The sequence below is a fragment of the Triticum aestivum genome, chromosome 2B (genome assembly GCF_018294505.1).
Source record: "Triticum aestivum cultivar Chinese Spring chromosome 2B, IWGSC CS RefSeq v2.1, whole genome shotgun sequence".
Classification (NCBI taxonomy): Eukaryota; Viridiplantae; Streptophyta; class Magnoliopsida; order Poales; family Poaceae; genus Triticum; species Triticum aestivum.
In genome coordinates, this window is record NC_057798.1 from 808,025,740 (window position 1) to 808,043,551 (window position 17,812).

General features: G+C 40.8%; 1 pseudogene; it reads left to right on the plus strand.

Moving 5' to 3' along the window:
- The first annotated feature begins 639 nt into the window (after positions 1-639).
- Positions 640-14,594, plus strand: LOC123039749 (UDP-glycosyltransferase 1-like; annotated as a pseudogene).
- The last annotated feature ends 3,218 nt before the right edge of the window (positions 14,595-17,812 follow it).

Consider the following 17,812-nt stretch of genomic DNA (forward strand, 5'->3'; position numbering starts at 1 on the left):
TTAATTGCCCAGCATGTGGCCATGCATCGCACATCCGCAAAAATCAATGTGTAGCCGTTTCGGTCTCACCTTACCTCATTATCGCTGTGATCACGAAGGGTCTTTCGCTCGCACTATGTCCCGTAGCGTTCTCTGATCTTCCCAATAGAAACCGCTGCCCTTTCCTCTTCCTCTGCTCCCACCAATGCCTCCTTCACTACTTCCTATCCCCATCGCCGGTAGTTCAGAGGGTAGATGCTTCCCTCAAGGCACCTTCCTCCAGGTCGCCTATTCTTGCGTCCGCCTCCCGCGCCGTAGGTCAACGTTGTCCAGGTCGCCTCTTGCTGCCGCCGCTGCCACCACAGGTCAGCATAGTTCCAACTTGATCACTCCATGATGAATTCCTCACAAGTTTCTTATACTATGTTTCTTCGATTAACGGCCTAGTGTTCTGTTTCTTTCTCCTCCATTATAACTTTGGGTCTCTGGCGGAAGTAAGTGAAGAACTCCCGCCGACGGGTCGCCGGTGGTGCCGAAACAATTGAACCTGCTCCCGTTCGCCGCCTCCACAAACGCATAGAAGGTACAGAATGACGCCTCCCTCTCACCCGCTCTTCCTACGGTTGCTCACAATGGTGTGATGATCGATGGCACGCTGCCATGCCGAGCAGCGCAGCGCCGGTGAGAGCGAGCAGCCCAAAGAGCCCCATGCGCCAAGGTTTGGAATCTGAGCGAGTATGGAGTGTGGTGCCACCATCAAATCTCATTCTTTCCTTGGATTGTACTACCTACATCCTAAAATAAGTGTCTCAACTTTAATATAACTTTCTCTTAATGTTAGTATAAAGTTGAGACATTTATTTTGGGACAAAGAGAGTAGTAAGTAGCGTGCATATTGCTTGCTTGACATGGCTATAATATTCTAGAATTGTGTGTTATGTGTGCGACATCCAGAAGTTTCATCACTAAAATATTCTATCCAATCATGTAGATTCTTGAAACATTTGTTCAGGCTAAATAGTCTGTCGCTAGATACAGTAGAGTGGGAGCCGGAGAAAGATTTCAGGTGACTAGCGATAATTTATCTTTATTACTTTCATGTGTACAATTTCACAGCGTTCCTTTAATATTTGTTGCTGTGTTAGAACGAATTGGAGATACGGAACGTAGAATTAGTTGTTCTTAGAAGCTATTTTTGGCATGATAGGGCCTAGGCTGTTGTGTATTTGTACCATTCAATTCGCAAACTTATCACTGTACTTCTGATTTTGCAGGCAACCTTGAGGTGGATTATCCCCTGGGGAACCTTCAGGTTGTAGGCTTGATTTTTCTTTATATAACCTCGATTTAGAATCGGGCTACGTGGAAAATGTTGTAATAGTTTAATCTGAAGCTTCATTGACTGAGTTCTTTATTTGGAAACAATATGTAGTCACTACAACCCCTGTGTTAGTATGTCTACCTTGCTGTCTCAGTTGATCAAATATTAGTTATTTATTTTAAGCCATTTAGATAAGCTTCACTCACTGGAATATCCCAACTATATAAATTCACTACCTGAGCAAGTGTTGATCGCATCAGAGATATGTTCTTCACATAACAACTTTGCATGTCGCTAGCCTTGCATTCAGTTACTTCTTAATTGTTCACCAGTTGACTATAGATGATTTCCAATGCTTCTTAAATTGAAACTTTATGTTTACAGGTAACCATGATGACAACTGGTATTTTGCCACCCATGTGTAAGTACAATCTGGTCCTTTCCAGGTTCATCCACAAAGCGGAGATTTTTCCATTAAACAAGATTTAAAGGTTAGTCATTTATAAGTGTTAAATTTGTGAATGCATATAATAGTTTTCTCTAACATTGTTTTGCCTTGCATGTATAATGTACTTAGGTTTTTTTTACTGATAGTAAGGTGCCCATGCTACACTACGAATCACGGGAAATAAGGTTAAATATATGTAGCAAAAAATAACACCGAGTTTTGTTCATAGAGAGAAAGTTGGGGTTTAATCACGTCAGAGAAGATTTTTCGTATAATAACGACATCGACACAAACAGAGTTACATGAAACCACACATACAACCGTAAGTTAACACATGTGAACCAACTATTTACAGCTCTACACACCCAAACAATGGGATGGGCTTCGTAGTTGCTCGTTTTAGACAGAATCATATAATGGGCTTTGGAGTGAAGGGATGAACACTAGTAGAAAAATGACCTTACGTTCACCTCATTAGTCCCGGTTCAATTACGGCCCGGTACTAATGGTACCATTAGTCCTGGTTCCAACGGCTATGCATTAGTCGCGGTTCATTTGTGACCTACAGTCCCGGTTTGTGTCATAAACTGGGACTAAAGGGGTGGTGGCAGGCTGGCGTCAGGCCGGGGCCCCACGAGCCATCACTCCATAATTATTTTAAATACATACACCCATAATAATTCGTGTTAGACAGAATCAATAGGCTATATGTAGTGGGACTGCTTAAGTTATAGTAACATACATTCAAAACCACCTAAAATGAAGGAGCAAAACTTAAGAAAATGTTGTGCAAAATTAAATCTTAGTGGAAGTTATCATTGACACTTTCACTTCATAATTTATCTTAAACCTCATTCCAGTACAAAATGTATAGTTGAAGCAACCATCTAAAATAATTATTACCATCTTCAATTAACATTCTGGACTATTAATCATGAATTATTTTTACAAATGGTATCATGACACTAGTAGAAAACAAGGCTTTGGTTCGGCAAGAAAAGAGCATTAATCCCCGTTGCCTTACGAACCGGGACTAATGTGAGCATTAGTCCCGGTTCGAGCGGCTAGGGCACCGTACATGCATTAGTCCCGGTTCAAATGGGACCTTTAGTCCCAGTTGGTGCCACGAACCGGGACTAAAGGGTGTGATGCCCATTAGTACCGGTTCGTGGCACCAACCGGTACTAAAGGTTAGACCTTTAGTCCCGGTTCGAGCCACCAACCAGTACTAATGGGGTTTGAGGCATTAGTACCGGTTCGTGGCACGAACCGGTAATAAATGTCCCATTTTCGAACTCTACCCCCCCCCCCCCCCCATCGCCTTTTCAGTTTTGTAAAAAGCAAAAGAAAATGATAAAAACTTCAAAAATTAAAATCCTTCCAGATGTAGTTATTTTACTACATGTACTAGTTAGGAAAATTTAAAAACTTAAATTTGGACATGTTTTGCAAAAAGTGTAGGGAAAATGTAAAACGACTATAACTTTTGCATACGATGTCAGAAAAAAACGTATAATATATCAAAATGTTCAGCACGAAAATCCGCATGTTAAATCTCAGTTATGCTCTGCACGAAAATGTGCATGTTATATCAAAACGTATAATATATGGCCTGTATGCAAATTTTTAGAATCCTCAAATTCTAAAAGGAAACAAAGTTATGCTCAAATTTTAGTTTTTTTGAATTTTTGTTAAATCTGGTCAAATATGGTCAAACTACTTATTCAAGAAGTATTAGTGTTACTAAAGAATTATTCAAGAATATTAGTGTTACTAAAAAATTATTTATGTTTTTTTGAATTTTGGTCAAATCTGGTCAAACTGTGGTCAAATCTGGTCAAACTGTGGTCAAACTATGGTCAAACGACTTATTCAAGAAATATTAGTGTTACTACATAATTATTCAAGAATATTAGTGTTACTAAATAATTATTTCAATTTTTTGAATTTTGGTCAAATCTGGCCAAACTGTGGTCAAACTATGGTCAAACTACTTATTGAAGAAATATTAGTGTTACTAAATAATTATTATTTTTAGAATAATAGTTTCAGATTCAAACAGTGAAACGTGTGACTTCATGCTCAAGCTAAACCGCTGAGGGTTAATAGGATTGACATCTTATTATTGTCAGGAAAACAACAAGTGCAGACTTGGAAACGAGGGGGAATAGAACCCGAAAGTTAATCGTGATTAGGCTGGAGTACTGAGAGGATGGGTGACCGGCCAGGAAGTTAGATGATTTGGGATGATGATGGGTGATTAGAGATTAGAGGTTAAATTGAGCAGTGATGAGGGGTGATTACAGATTAAATTGAAAAATAACTCAGAAATTTGAAAATCGAAAAATAAATAAAAAAATTCAAAAAAATTCAATTTTTTCTTCGTATAAATACCTTTAGTCCCAGTTGATGTTACCAACCAGGACTAAAGGTGGAGCTCCAGCAGCGGTCACGTGGACGGCCTTTAGTCCCGGTTTGTGTAAGAACCGGGACTAAAGAGGGGATGCTTTAGTAACGACTCTTTAGTCCCGGTTCCAGAACCGGGACTAAAGGCCCTTATGAACCGGGACAAATGGCTTTTTTTCTACTAGTGTGACACAATCTAGTGGTATGATTGTATGTGTGTGCAGTCCTGAAACGTATATATATATACCAAGGTTTATGTGTTAGATGCATCAAGTTCAACATATAATAATGCTAGAACGAAAAAGTTTCAAGGAAATTGCCCATGGCACATGCAGTGTTTTTCTAAGAGCCGTTGCTAGTAAAAGCTCTTTAAATATAAATACCTCGTTTTTTATGCTCAAATTGTCGGACACAATGCTAATTTTACTTCCACAAAGTCATAGTCACGTGACCATAGTGCATTGTAAATCCAGAGCGTTATGGCAGTTTGGCAATCTCTGATTTCTGAATGTTAAACACTACATGCGTAGGTGAGTTTTTTGCTGGACGTGATGCAAACAATTTTAATGCCAAACGATCAATTCATGAAGCACGTTGACACAACACAATCTGACCATTGTAAAAATCCATCTCTCTTGTCCACTTCCCTTGACAGGTCTGTAATTCTATTGAACTACTAAAAAATCACAATACATGTATCACCCCTTTCTGTCTCTAGACAAATTGCACCAGCTTCCTCTATATATAGAATCATAGCTCCAATCCCCACTGTTTCTCAGTCCTGGATCCACCTACCTCAGCCTCCGCAAAAATTCCCAGCCCAACCCCAATTGCCCCCACATCGCCTCACATAGCTCTAGAAACCCACCACGTCGAGCTCCAATAGCTGCTGTAGTAGCATGGCGGCTGGCGACCGTCATCGTGGCCCCTCCCTCTTCTTGCAGCAAGCTACCCCTTGGCCCCGTCTCTCTAGTGGCAGCCTGCTTGCTCTCCGCGCCATCGGTCGCCCCGTCTTATCCTCCCCTCGTCTTCCACCTACCCCTATGTAGTGGAACCTCGTCGCCCTGGCGACCTCCATGGCTCCACCCCCAAGGTGTCCTCCTCGCTCTGCCTGCACCGAGCTACTCCCCAGCCTCCCCATCTGCAGGTGTGGCGACACGACAACAACATAGAAGGCATCTTCCCATCCTCCCCACTACCTCTATCCATGGACAGGACCCTCCGGACGGCAAGGCACTCGCCTCGGCTCCCTCTGCTTCACTGCTCGAAAAGAAGAGGAGAGGGAGGAGAGATTCTCATGTTTCATCCTTATACGTGTGCTGGTGAGGAGGAGCTATAGGAAGCAGACAGTGGCGGGCCCAGGATGGTGGCAGAACAGAAGTGGTGGTGGCGGGTAACGACGTTCGGTGTTGGGTTTTGGGAGGTGTCTATAGGTTGCAGTGCCCATAGTAGAGCTGAGGATTCAATTGGACGAGATAGGCGGGCAAACAACTACGAATGGGAAATAGTGGCGGCGGCGGATGGACAACGACGATTGGGAAATACGCCAAGGGACGGGAACATGGCATTTTTTTTTATTTCGGCTAGTGTGGTAGTAGGTCCCACATGTAATAGGAAGAAAAGGGTGAGTGAACTCAATACCCACTCAAATCTTTAGAAGTAGAAAAGATGTCATGAAACTGTTTATCCTCAAATTTCCGCAACAATGCGCGGTATATTTTCTAGTATAATAGAAACAATTATTGACAGGCCATGCTCTGAAAGAAGCAAAGTGGTCAAGCAGAAAAGACCTTAACTTTATTTAGGACGAACCAAAAATAAAGTTCCTTATTTTGACTTAGTAAGTACTTTATGTAATATAGTAAGAACTTCAACATATTCTTTAGGTCCTTCAAGTCATCAGGGGCATTCATAGTGGTCATTCTCTTTGGATGTTATACAAAGTATCGACACCACAGTCCTAGCTATTCTCCTTCTGAGGCACCTGTCAAAAAAAGGTAAGATTGTAACACTTATAACAATATCAAAGTGATGAACAAACAAACCATCCGTTTTCAAATGCACGGCAGGAGCATTGACCATTCTATTAAGGAGAAAAAAATTGAATTTATTTGCTACGCAGATACCTTGGGCGTCCAGCTGTTGATTACATCTACTTTCAGTACTACTCTTAGAACCTGTGCAAAATATACAAGGTTCCAAAAACACCAAATACTACAACCACTTTATTTGTAGCCCACAACAAATAGTACATCTGCTAAATGTTTCTGACTTACTGCTCAATATTCTGGAAAACAACTTTCCACCGAGGAGAACGGATTGAGTCCAGATGCATTGTAGTGATAACTTTCAAATCCTTGTGAGTCCTATATATGACAACCAAGCTAAAATGATTAGTACTGAAACACAGAGAAGGATATCATATTGCTAATCCCTAGTGGTATCACCATATTACCACATAATAAATATCATCTAAATTTAGTATTTCTTAACAAAACAACATGATTTCATACTCTGTATGGAAAGGGATAAAAATTTATATCTCGTTTGTGATGTGTTCCCAGAACCATTTTCCCTACAGAGTAAGAAATTGCAAGATATATGAGGCATAAAATAGCCACCGTGAAATCAAAACAAATTAAGAATGTTACCATTCGTTCCAGCTCAAGGATATCTCTTTTGCCTACTAATGGCCCATTTTTTGTGTATAGTTATGGATTGCAAACATGATATAGTTGTTTCATTAGACCATTTTCAATAGCCTTTAGCGTTAGTAACCTATTCAGATGAGTACATGAAATAAAGTTAAAGTTATAGCTGTTATAAGAAAGGGAATAAAAGTAGATTCTAGAAATAATAGATTCTTAAAAAGCATTACTTAGTTAATTACTGAGAGTATAACTCCATTAAATTAGAGGTGAACTAAGCTTCAAGTGTAAGGCCTCGAAGGTCCCTACATAGAAGAGTGAGGACTATCCTATCATCATTTGTAGGATACTTAAAGTTTGGTGCGAATTTTGGTCTTGGTAGGCTGTTGTCTTCAATAACAACTTCTTGAACCATGTTGCAAACAATAGACTTGTGGAGGAAAAATCAATTAGAAATTTCTGGATTTTTTATACTAGATTAGCTTACTGTTACTCAAGGATGGCCATTGTTCTTCACTTTCCTAGAAAGGGACTTGGTTTTTAAGAAATTTAAATTCACGAATCACAATGTTAAGTTTTCCCCTCAGCACCAATGTCACACCTCTGTCGTGGACTTAATGAAATTTGTTAATTGATCAACAACACACATTTCACATATGAAAAGTAGGAATGTTAAAAATATTGGATACTATACTGAAAAAATAGCAATATGGCATCATCTTATGTACATTGACTTACATCCATTTGTGACACATCTCCCTCTTCTTTAGCCGAGATCTTTCACCTTCTTTATTTTCAACATATGTATCACCGCAAATACTCTCAAAAAACTTTCTCGGCTGCAAAAGCAAAAAAATTCTTAAAGTTAGAATTTTTGTTCATTCTCTTATAGTGTTGGATTTTGGTTTAGTCACCTTCATTTGTCCCATGTTCCGTGGTGTCTTCGCAGCCACTTTAGATCAGCGTGTACTATAACCTAGGTCCGTGGAAACCTCTGGGCATGTCCCGACCCATCGCCATGTCCAGAAATATTTCATGTATGGAAATATGTTTTAGAAATATAGAAATATGTTTCAAACTATTATTCAAAAAATATGGGCATGTTTTGGTCCTCTTTACTTACCACTAGCATAAGCATATTTTCATAAAGAGATTGGAGTATGCCTTTCTTAATGATCTTGATGGCCTGAATGAAATACCTGACTACAAAGTTAGACCAATTGTATTTGTTCATCTCATCAAGACTCGAGACATATTTCAGGAATCTTGCATCCACATTCTATGAACTGTTGGAGCATAAGGTACAACACAACATGTGAGTTCATTTTTTGCCTCTTTGAGACAATTTTGGAAGTTTTCGACATGTGGACCCGTGCTTCTTTCATCAGCAGTACGATCGGAGATATGGGTTTTCTGGCGGACGGGTTTGCTAGTATTTTTGCCACTCAGATGTTTGCCAATGTGAATTGGTACATCTTCACCTTCATTTTTCAAGTCCATCGCCATTTCTATGACATCTTCCAGCTTAATCTTTACCTCTGTATACTCCCAAACTCCAGTTCTCCTGTTTCTGTGTTCACTCTATGTACTAAATAACTAGTGAAATGCTCTGGTATGCTTTTTTTCCTTGAACTTTATTCCCAATGCGCTGGCTAATGGTGACTTATTCACTTCACCTTGCATACCAGGACTCAGCGATTCATTGAAATTAACTACGATCTCGGGGACACATATGTGCTTGAAATGCGGGTATGTTTTATCAGAAATTTCATTCTCGGGTCGACCTATCTTTTTGGCTTCCTTGACTTTGGGCCCTTCCATGCATCCTAGTTTTGTCAAATATTAGAAATTTGAATGTTGCCTCACAGTGAGATAAATTAATATCAATTTAGATGTAACAAAAACATGAACAGTAACATGTATATTAGTTAAATGATAAATCATAGAAATCATAAAGAGAGTATATATGGAAGTCAACAAGATTTTTAGTGTTACTATCACGTATGGTGGTCTGCAAGATTTAAAAATGAAAAACCACAAGCCTAGAACAAGAATGGATAACTTAGCTAAATAATCATGGTTTATTTCAATGGTAATGGGTGGGTAACTTCACTGACATGAGTAATTTAGCTGATCAAGAATTGGCCATTTCAGTTCAAATGAGTAGTTGACCCGCTCATTTGAACTGAAATGACCTATGCTTGATCAGCTAAATTACTCATGTGAGTGAAATTACCTACCCATTACCACTGAAATGATTTATGACTGTTTAGCTAAGTTATCCATTCTTGTTCTAGGCTTTCGGTTTGTCAGTTTTAAATCTTGCAAACTGCCATACATGACAGTAACACTAAATTTTTTGTAGATTGTCATAATTTCTTTGTTTATGATTTAGATGATTTATCATTTAGCTTATATACATGTTATTGTTCAGGGTATTCTTACATGTACATGGATATTAATTTAACTTATTGTGAGGCTGCGTTCAAATTTTCTCTATTTGACCAAATTAGGATGCATGGAAGGGCCCAATGTCAAGGAAGCCAAAAAGACAAGTAGACCCAAGAAATAAAGCTTTGATAAACCATGCCGCCGTTTCAAGCACAGATGAGACCCCGGGATCGTAGACAATTTGAATGAATCACTGAGTTCGGGTATGCGAGATGAAGTGAAAAAGTCGCCATTTGCCAGCATGTTGGGGAATAAGGAAGAAAGAATAGCAGAGCATTTCGCTAGTTATTTAGTTCGTAGATTGAACACAGAAATAGGATAACTGGAGTTAACGAAGAATAGAGAAGCAAAGGTTAAGCTAGCAAATGTGATAGAAATGGCGACATGTTTGAAGAATGAAGGGGAAGAAGTACCAATTGATATTGACAAACTTCCGAGTGACAAAAATACTAGCAAATCCTTCCGCCAAAAAGCACATATCTCTGATCGTACTGCTTATGGAAGAAGCAAGGGTCCACATGTCAAAAACTTCCAAAATCGTCTGAAAGAGGCAGAAAAGGACTCACCTGCTCGACTTACGTGTCTATTGTGACATGCTATATCTTATGCTCTAACAGTTTATTGGATGTGGATGCAAGATTGCTGAAATATGTCTCTAGTCTTGATGAGATGAACAAGTGCAATTGGTGTGACTTTGCAGTCAGGTATTTGATTCAGGCCATCAAGAACCTTAACAAAGGCATACTCTATTCCTTTTATGGAAATATGCTTATGCTATTTGTAAGTAAAGAGGACCGGAACATACCGATATTTCTTGAGGGTATTTTGAAACATATTTTTATATTTTTGAAACATATTTCCATACAAGCTATATTTTCGGACATGGCACGGTGAGTTGGGACATGCCTAGAGATTTTCCACGGACCACGCTTATAGTAGATATGGGTCTAAAGTGGCTGAGCAGACACCACTGAACATAAGAAATATTGAAGGTGACTAAACCAAAATCCAACACTATATGAGAATGAACAGAAATACTAACTCTAGGCAAATCATTTGTTTTGCAACTGAGAAAGTTTTCTGAGAGTATTTGCAGTGATAAATATGTCGAAAATAAAGAAGGTGAAACATTCGAGTCACAAATGGATGTAAGTCAATATACATAATGTGATGCCATAATGCTAATTTTTCAATATAGTATCCAATATTTTAATAATTCCCACTTTTTCAGTGTGAAATGCGAGTTCTCGATCAATTATCTAAAATCATTAAGTCCGCAGAAGAGGGGAGTCACATTAATGCTGAGGAAAAAACTTAACACTGTCATTCGTGAACTTAAACTTCTTCAAAAAAAGCCCCTGTCTAGGAAAGGGAAAGCACAAATGCCATCCTTCAGTAGCAAGAATTTCTAGTATTAAAAATCTAGCACTTTCTAACGGTTCTTTCCTCCACAAGACGACAACCAACCAAGGCGAAATTCGCACTAAACTTTATGTATCCTGCAAATTTTGTTAGGATAGTCCTCACACTTCTGTGTAGGGACCTTCGAGGCCTTCCACATGAAGCTTGGTTCACCTCTAATTTAGTTGAACTATACTCTCAGTAAGTAACTAAGTATTGCTTTTTTGGAATCTATTGTTTATAGAATCTACTTTTTTTTTCTCATAACAGCTATAACTTTAACTTTATTTCCTGTAGTCATCTGGATAGGTTACTACTGCTGAAGGCTATTGAAAATGGTCTCATAAAAAAACTGTATCATGTTTGCAATACATATCTATACACAAAAATTGAGTCACTCATAGACAACGGAGATATATATGGTTGAGCTGGAATGTATGGTAACATTCTTAATTTGTTTTGACTTCCCAGTGGCTATTTCTGCCTCATATATCTTGTAATTTCTTACTTTGCAGGGAGAATGGTTGTGGGAACACTTCACTGACGAGATATACATTTTTATCCATGCCCATATAGGGTATGGAATCTTGTTGTTTTGCTAAGAAATATTAAATTTAGATGATACTTATTATCTTGTACTATGGTTGAACCACTGGGATTAGCAATATGATATCCTTCTCAGTGTTTCAGTATGAATCATTTTAGCTTGGCCTAACAAGGATTTAAAGTTGTCACTACACTGCACCTGGACTCATTCAGTTCTCCTAGGAGGAAAGTTGTTCTCCGAAATATTGAGAAGCAAGTCAGAAACATTGCAGAGACGTACTATTTGTTGTAGGCTATATAAAAAAGCGGCTGTAGTGTTTAGTGTTTTTAAAACCTTGTATATTATGGACATATTCTCAAGAGTAGATGTCATCAACAACCTGACGCCCAAGGTAGCTGCATCGTAAATGCTTTTAAAATTTTCTCCTTAATAGAATGGGCAGTGCTTCTGCCGTGCATTTGAAAATGGATTGTTTGTTTGTTCATCACTTTGATTTTGTTATAAGTGTTACAATACCTTTCTCATGACAGGTTCCTCAGCACGAGAATGGCTGTGACTATTGTGTCGATACATTGTATAACAGTCAGAGGATGATGAATATGGTTTGCCCGCTGGTGACTTGAAGGACCTAAAGAACAAGTTTAAGGTCTTACTAGATTACAGAAATTACATACATGGTTAAAATAAGGAATTTTATTATTTGGTTCGTTCTAAATAAAGTTAAGTCCTTGATTACTTGACCGCTTTGCTTCTTTGAGAGCATGTCCTATCAATAAATGTTTCTCTTATACAAGAAAATACCCTGCGTGTTGTTGCGGAGGATAAAGAGTTTCATGAAATCTTTCTTACTTCTAAAGATTTGAGTCGGTACTGAGTTCACTCACTCTTTTATTCCTATTACATGTGGGACCCACTACCACACTAGCCAAAATAAAAAAAAATGCCGCATTCCCATCCCGTTGCGTATTACCCAATCGTCATTGTCCATTCGCCGCTGCCGCTACCAATCGTAGTTGTTCGTCCTCATCTTTGCCGTGGATGCTGCAACCTATAAACACCTCCCAACACCCAACACCCAACACCGACGCCCGCCACCACTGCTTCTAACTCGCCGCCAGCCTAGGCCCGTATCGTCGGTTCTAGGCACTTTGAAACACACAAGTTTGGAGCCCAATGTGGTTCCTCTAGTCCCTCTAGTTCTAGTTGATCTGATTAGAGATAGACTAATCCTCTAATCCTCATAATTAGAAGCCCAGTGTGGTTCTAACGTCCTCCCCCTAATTCTCCACCGACTGTTAGCTCTGGACAGCGAAGGCTGCATCCTTGCAACCAAGTAGAGAGGTCGTGGATTCGGTCTTTTGTTTGTGGGGCTGTTCTTGGGCCATTCGCGGGATCATTCATCGATGGTTTGAGGGACTCCAAGATCAATCTACACCGACACATTCTTCTTTCGCTGCAACTCGGTGATGATAACGATCATGATCTCAACCCGTTATGCATCTTTATATTGATCTTGGGTGTGTGTAGGTGCAGAATTTTTGTGTTTTCTACTATGTTTCCCAACAACCCTAGTATGATTACTACAGCGACGACGGGGTACGTGGGATAGGCCTCGCCTGAAAAATGGTAGGTGCTTCACCCTCATGGTGAAGGAGACCTTCGAATATTTTACTGTATGTAACGAATGCAATTATTTTTTGTTAATTATGCATGACTTGTGCTTTTTTCTTTAACGTGTAATTTATGTGTTTACAATTCGACTAGGAATCCTCTGCTATGCAAGACCATATGTCTTAGACAAGCTTGAATTTGAAGATAGCGAGAGGATTCAGACGAAGAAAGATCACTTTAAGATGAAACATGGTTTCGTTTTTGAGGTTAAGCTCTACAATGCATTAAATCACACACATTTTGGTTGTTCAAATTGGATAGGACTATGCGAGACCTACGGATTTCGGGAGGATATGAAAATAATCTTCGACATTGGTCCTGAAGATGATCCTGAATATAAAAATATCGTCATTTGGGTGAATGTGTACATGATTCCAATTCTACCTCCATGTGAATTTGTCAAACAAATTTGTTAAGTAATTTATATTGTTTATTTAAAAATAGTTGGTATTCGTCCCTCCTAAACTTGTTTGTTTGTAATTGGCAGCTTATTTCCTCCACGCCCATGCTTCCATCCACGGAAGCGGATAGTTTCGAGGCTAAGGTTTTCGGGCTCGCGCGTGCCTCTCTCCCGGATCTTGGTGACTTCCTCCACTCCGCCTCCCCGGCTGCTCTTGTCACCGACTTCTTCTATGCCAGGGCCCTCGACGTCGGTGCGGAACTCGGCATCCCGACCTACTTCTTCCTCACCACTTGCATCGCCATCGTCTCCTTTGGTCTCTACCAGCCAGTCATGGATGAACAGCCCACTCTGAGCTTTCAGGACCTTGGTGGTAACCTTGTGCACGCCCCAGGGTTGCCGCCCATACATGTAGATCATCTCCCCGCGTTCAATCTCGACCACACAGCTTGAGCACGAATTTGTTCAAAGACGTACCCCAACAATTGTGCAACTCACATGGCATTATTGTCAACAGTTGCCGCTCGTTGGAGCCGTGTGCCGCCATCGCCATCATCTCTGGCCTCTACACCCCCTGATGGCCAACACCGCCATTGTAATGCATAGGACCACCAATAAAGCAGGAGGAGGTTGGGGTTGGGACAGAGCGCCACGAGTGCCTCGCATGGCTCGATGGCCAGCCAAAGGCCAGTGTGGTGTTTCTCTGTTTTGGCAGCTCCGGTCGGTTCAGCGCGGAGTAGATCAAGCAGATGGCAGCGGGGCTGGAGACCAGCAGGCAACGCTTCTTGTGGGTTGTCCGGCGCCGTGTGGCAGGCGACGAGCACGAGTTGGCCGGCGACCTGGACACGCTCTTTCCCAAGGGCTTCCTGCACCGAACCAAGGAGAGAGGACTGGTTGTCATGTCGTGTGCACCGCAGTAGGACATACTACCGCACGACGCGGTGCAGCGGGTTTGTGAGACACTGCAGATGGAACTCGATGCTGGAGGCGGTCATGTCGGGCGTGCCGATGCTGGCATGGACTCTGTACGCCGAGCAACGCATGAACAAGGTGATTTTGGTGGAGGGGATGCAGCTGGCCGTGGCCATGGAAGGGTACGACAAACAGATGGTGGAAGCACAGGAGGTGGCCGCCAAGGCCAGGTGGCTGATCGAGTCCGACGGCGGGCCGGAGCTCCGGCAACGAAAGCATGCGGCCATGCCGGTTGCCAAGGAGGCGCTGGGCAACGCTGGCGAATCGGCAGTGCGTTGCTGCAGCTTGCGAGACAGTGGAAGAGCAACGCCGACGACGGAACTGCTGCTTGTGGCCTCATCATGGACTGAAGAGATCCTTTCACATTCATGTTAGTGCCATGTGCTTGTTGGCCTTTGGAATCATACCCTGTAGTATGTGTGTACTGCATGATAGTACGTATTAATTTCAGTTTCACTATTTACTACTGTAGATGACCTGTTGCTGTGAATACTTGGAATCTTCTCTTCCGCTTAGGATAGATGTTTTGTAGGATATAAGAGAGCATGGGATAACCTATTTCAGTCTATCAACCTATAAGAGAAAAAAGAATGACAATGCAGATTTCAGTTTTTCACTGTGACGGGTCATCTAGTGAATTTCAATTCAAATGGTTAGGATAATTTTCGACCGGAACCGTTTTCAAATCTGTTTCTGTAGGATGTGCCAATAGATTTCTGATATCCAAACGCAAGCCTGTCTGAATCCGAGTCAGGTTTAGGATATGATATAGGATATGGGAAAATACCCCGGTGAACAGTGGCGGAGCTTCATGGGGCCAACCTGGGCAGTGGCCCCCTAGCCCAAGAAAAAAAGCACCTACTACTCATTAGTTTTTGTGCAGTAAAAATTGGCTAAACCTCATAGTTTTGCTCCTCCTTAGCCCATTGCCCCTCAAAAGATTTGGCCCAAGCTCCGCCACTGCCGGTGAACCTGACGATAGTTGTACCCTATATCTCACTGTTGGTGTTGTCACCGATCAAACCCATTGCTACTAGTACAATTCTTCTCCAAACGGTATTCTCTTCTCTAATGCACGCATGTATTCACTTTGCATATGTGTTCTCGTACATCTACCATTCTTCATCCTCTGTCTGGCTCTCTCATCTTCCACGTCGCTCCTCATCCTCTAGTACTCTCCGCTAGCTGCATAGATCCATCCCCAAGCTATGTCTGACGATTCTCAGTCATTTTTTCCGTTCTTCTCCTGATGCGACCACCAAATGGTACAATATCTCATCTTGATTGCCATATGTTCTCCCTTTTGTATTCTTCCCTCGCACCTCATTCATTTTTTTTCTGTTCTTCAGACAGGAAAATGCATCTTCTGGAAGTGGGAGACAGACTACATCAACTACCAGCGCATGAAATGGTCACACTTTTTTTCTTACAGACTCAGATAGCTACCCCTTTGATCAAGTTTTTTTGTGGAGAATACTTTTTTAACGTAATACAATCGAAGTCGCTCACATGCACGATCATACACTCGACGTGCGCACACCCGAAGGACAATGTCGGCATAGCATCTGAAGATCGATGAAGTCACCACAGACGCCTCGTAGTACGTCTCCTCCCACTAAACGAACATCACCGGAATGCCTAAAATAAATGCAGGAAAATCAATGCACAAATGTCAAGTCTAGGATTTAAACCCTGGTGGGCTGGGTATATATAGCACTGTCCTTTTAACCATGCAACTACATGTTGGTTCGCTTGAGAGTTAATCAAACAGAACTAGACGGATCTAAAGAACGTCCTCGGCACCTGCATTGCCTACTTCGTTGTCGTCTTCCTTGCACTAGCTAGGACTCAGCTCTAATCAACAATCTGAAAAATGAATGTGTTTGGATTGTAATCCACATTCTAGCTGTGTGATCCAATATTTGTTTTAATGTAGTCTATCTAGTTTCTGTTGTTTCTGCTGAGTGCACCCTTCCACTCTGTTTCTATTATCAACTGTGATGTTGGGACACGTCACCCGAGCCGTCCAATAATTAGAGGGTGTTTGGTTGGGCTTTTACTTGGCTTCTTCACTTTGGCTTATAAGCAAAAGAAGAGCACATATTTAGGTGTTTTTCTGGCATGTTTTGCCTTATAAGGTTCTTTTGAAACAATATAAGCCAAAAAAGCCAAAAAAAAACACCTATTTAGGTGTTTTTTTCACTTGTTAGCCAAATTGAAAAAGCTTAGTAAAAGCCCAAGAAAATAACCCCTTAGCCATTTGGCAACACCTGTGGTACAACTCGTCAATAAGAGATTATTGTGCTCAACAGTTGTCATCAAATTAAAATTCCTTATCATGAAACTGTTCTTGTAAAATGTTCCAAATCATGTTGTCACTCAAATATTGGTTCATCTTATTTTGATATTGCTGCATCCCGCATTTTCTCATTATGTTTTCAATATTACTAGCAGCTGGTATTGTATTTCTTTTTGTTTCAGAATCGTTGTTTCAAAGAATATTTTACAAATAACATGGACTTTGTACACTACGTTTTCTCGAATCAATAATTTGTTTGTGTCAACAGTGCTTTCTAGAACAAATGCCATGGGGAGAGTCCTACTCTCCAAAGGGTGCCTTGTCCATCCAGCCTTATAGAAGAATTTATCCAAATGTTCTGAGCCGATAGAAGTGGAAAGATAGCAGGTTTCAGGAAGGAAATATTCCAATGGGTATATTCCCTCCATCTCGGTCAACGATGGGGATTTGTGAAGTTATCAAACTTAAATTGTCTATAGAATGACAATTCTTGATGCAGCTTCATGTCTACAAATACCAAAGGGTTTCTATAGTATGCCGAACTAGTGATAGTACCAAATGGTCAACGCCTACCTCAAAGGTTTGCAACTATAGAGTTATGAATTTCCTAATATATATCCGACTTGCAAAATTATACCCAATTTCCATAAAATACTTTGACGGTGGCTTGTTCGACCAGTCCACTCTTCTGCCAAAGAATGCATCAGGTTGGAGGGACTAGTGATTGAACATGCATAGGAGCAAATATCTCTATGTCCTCTCTTTCACTACAAGTTCCTCGAAATCCAATAAATTTACTTGTGGTAGATTCTTCAAGGCAATCTCACATACTTTGTCTTCGGCAAACCACAATAACTCTTGGTTGCTCGGACTGACTTCAAACCGTCTAGTGAGTGTGCGGCTCACAAGGTTTATAGTCACAAGCTAATCTCAACTCTGTGATGCTCAACCGGTAACTAAGTTTGGGCTCTGGGGTTTTCTCTCGGTGAAATCTCTCAAAAGATGGGGTTGCTCAGACAACTCCGTCGAATCAAACGAAGCAGTCAACTAGCAACGGTTGGGGTGGGGCCTGCTATTTATGGTCGGAGCAACCACAAGGGTCAAATTAGTAGGGGTCTGCGGCCACTCAAAATCAACCGACATGTGTGCAACACCCGAATTCCAAACTAACGTGACAACTTTACTTGGGAAGCACATTGTCTCTGACGAAAGAGTAAAAACACTGCATGATGAGATTTCTCTCGACTTCAGTCGGAGATAGGTTTATGA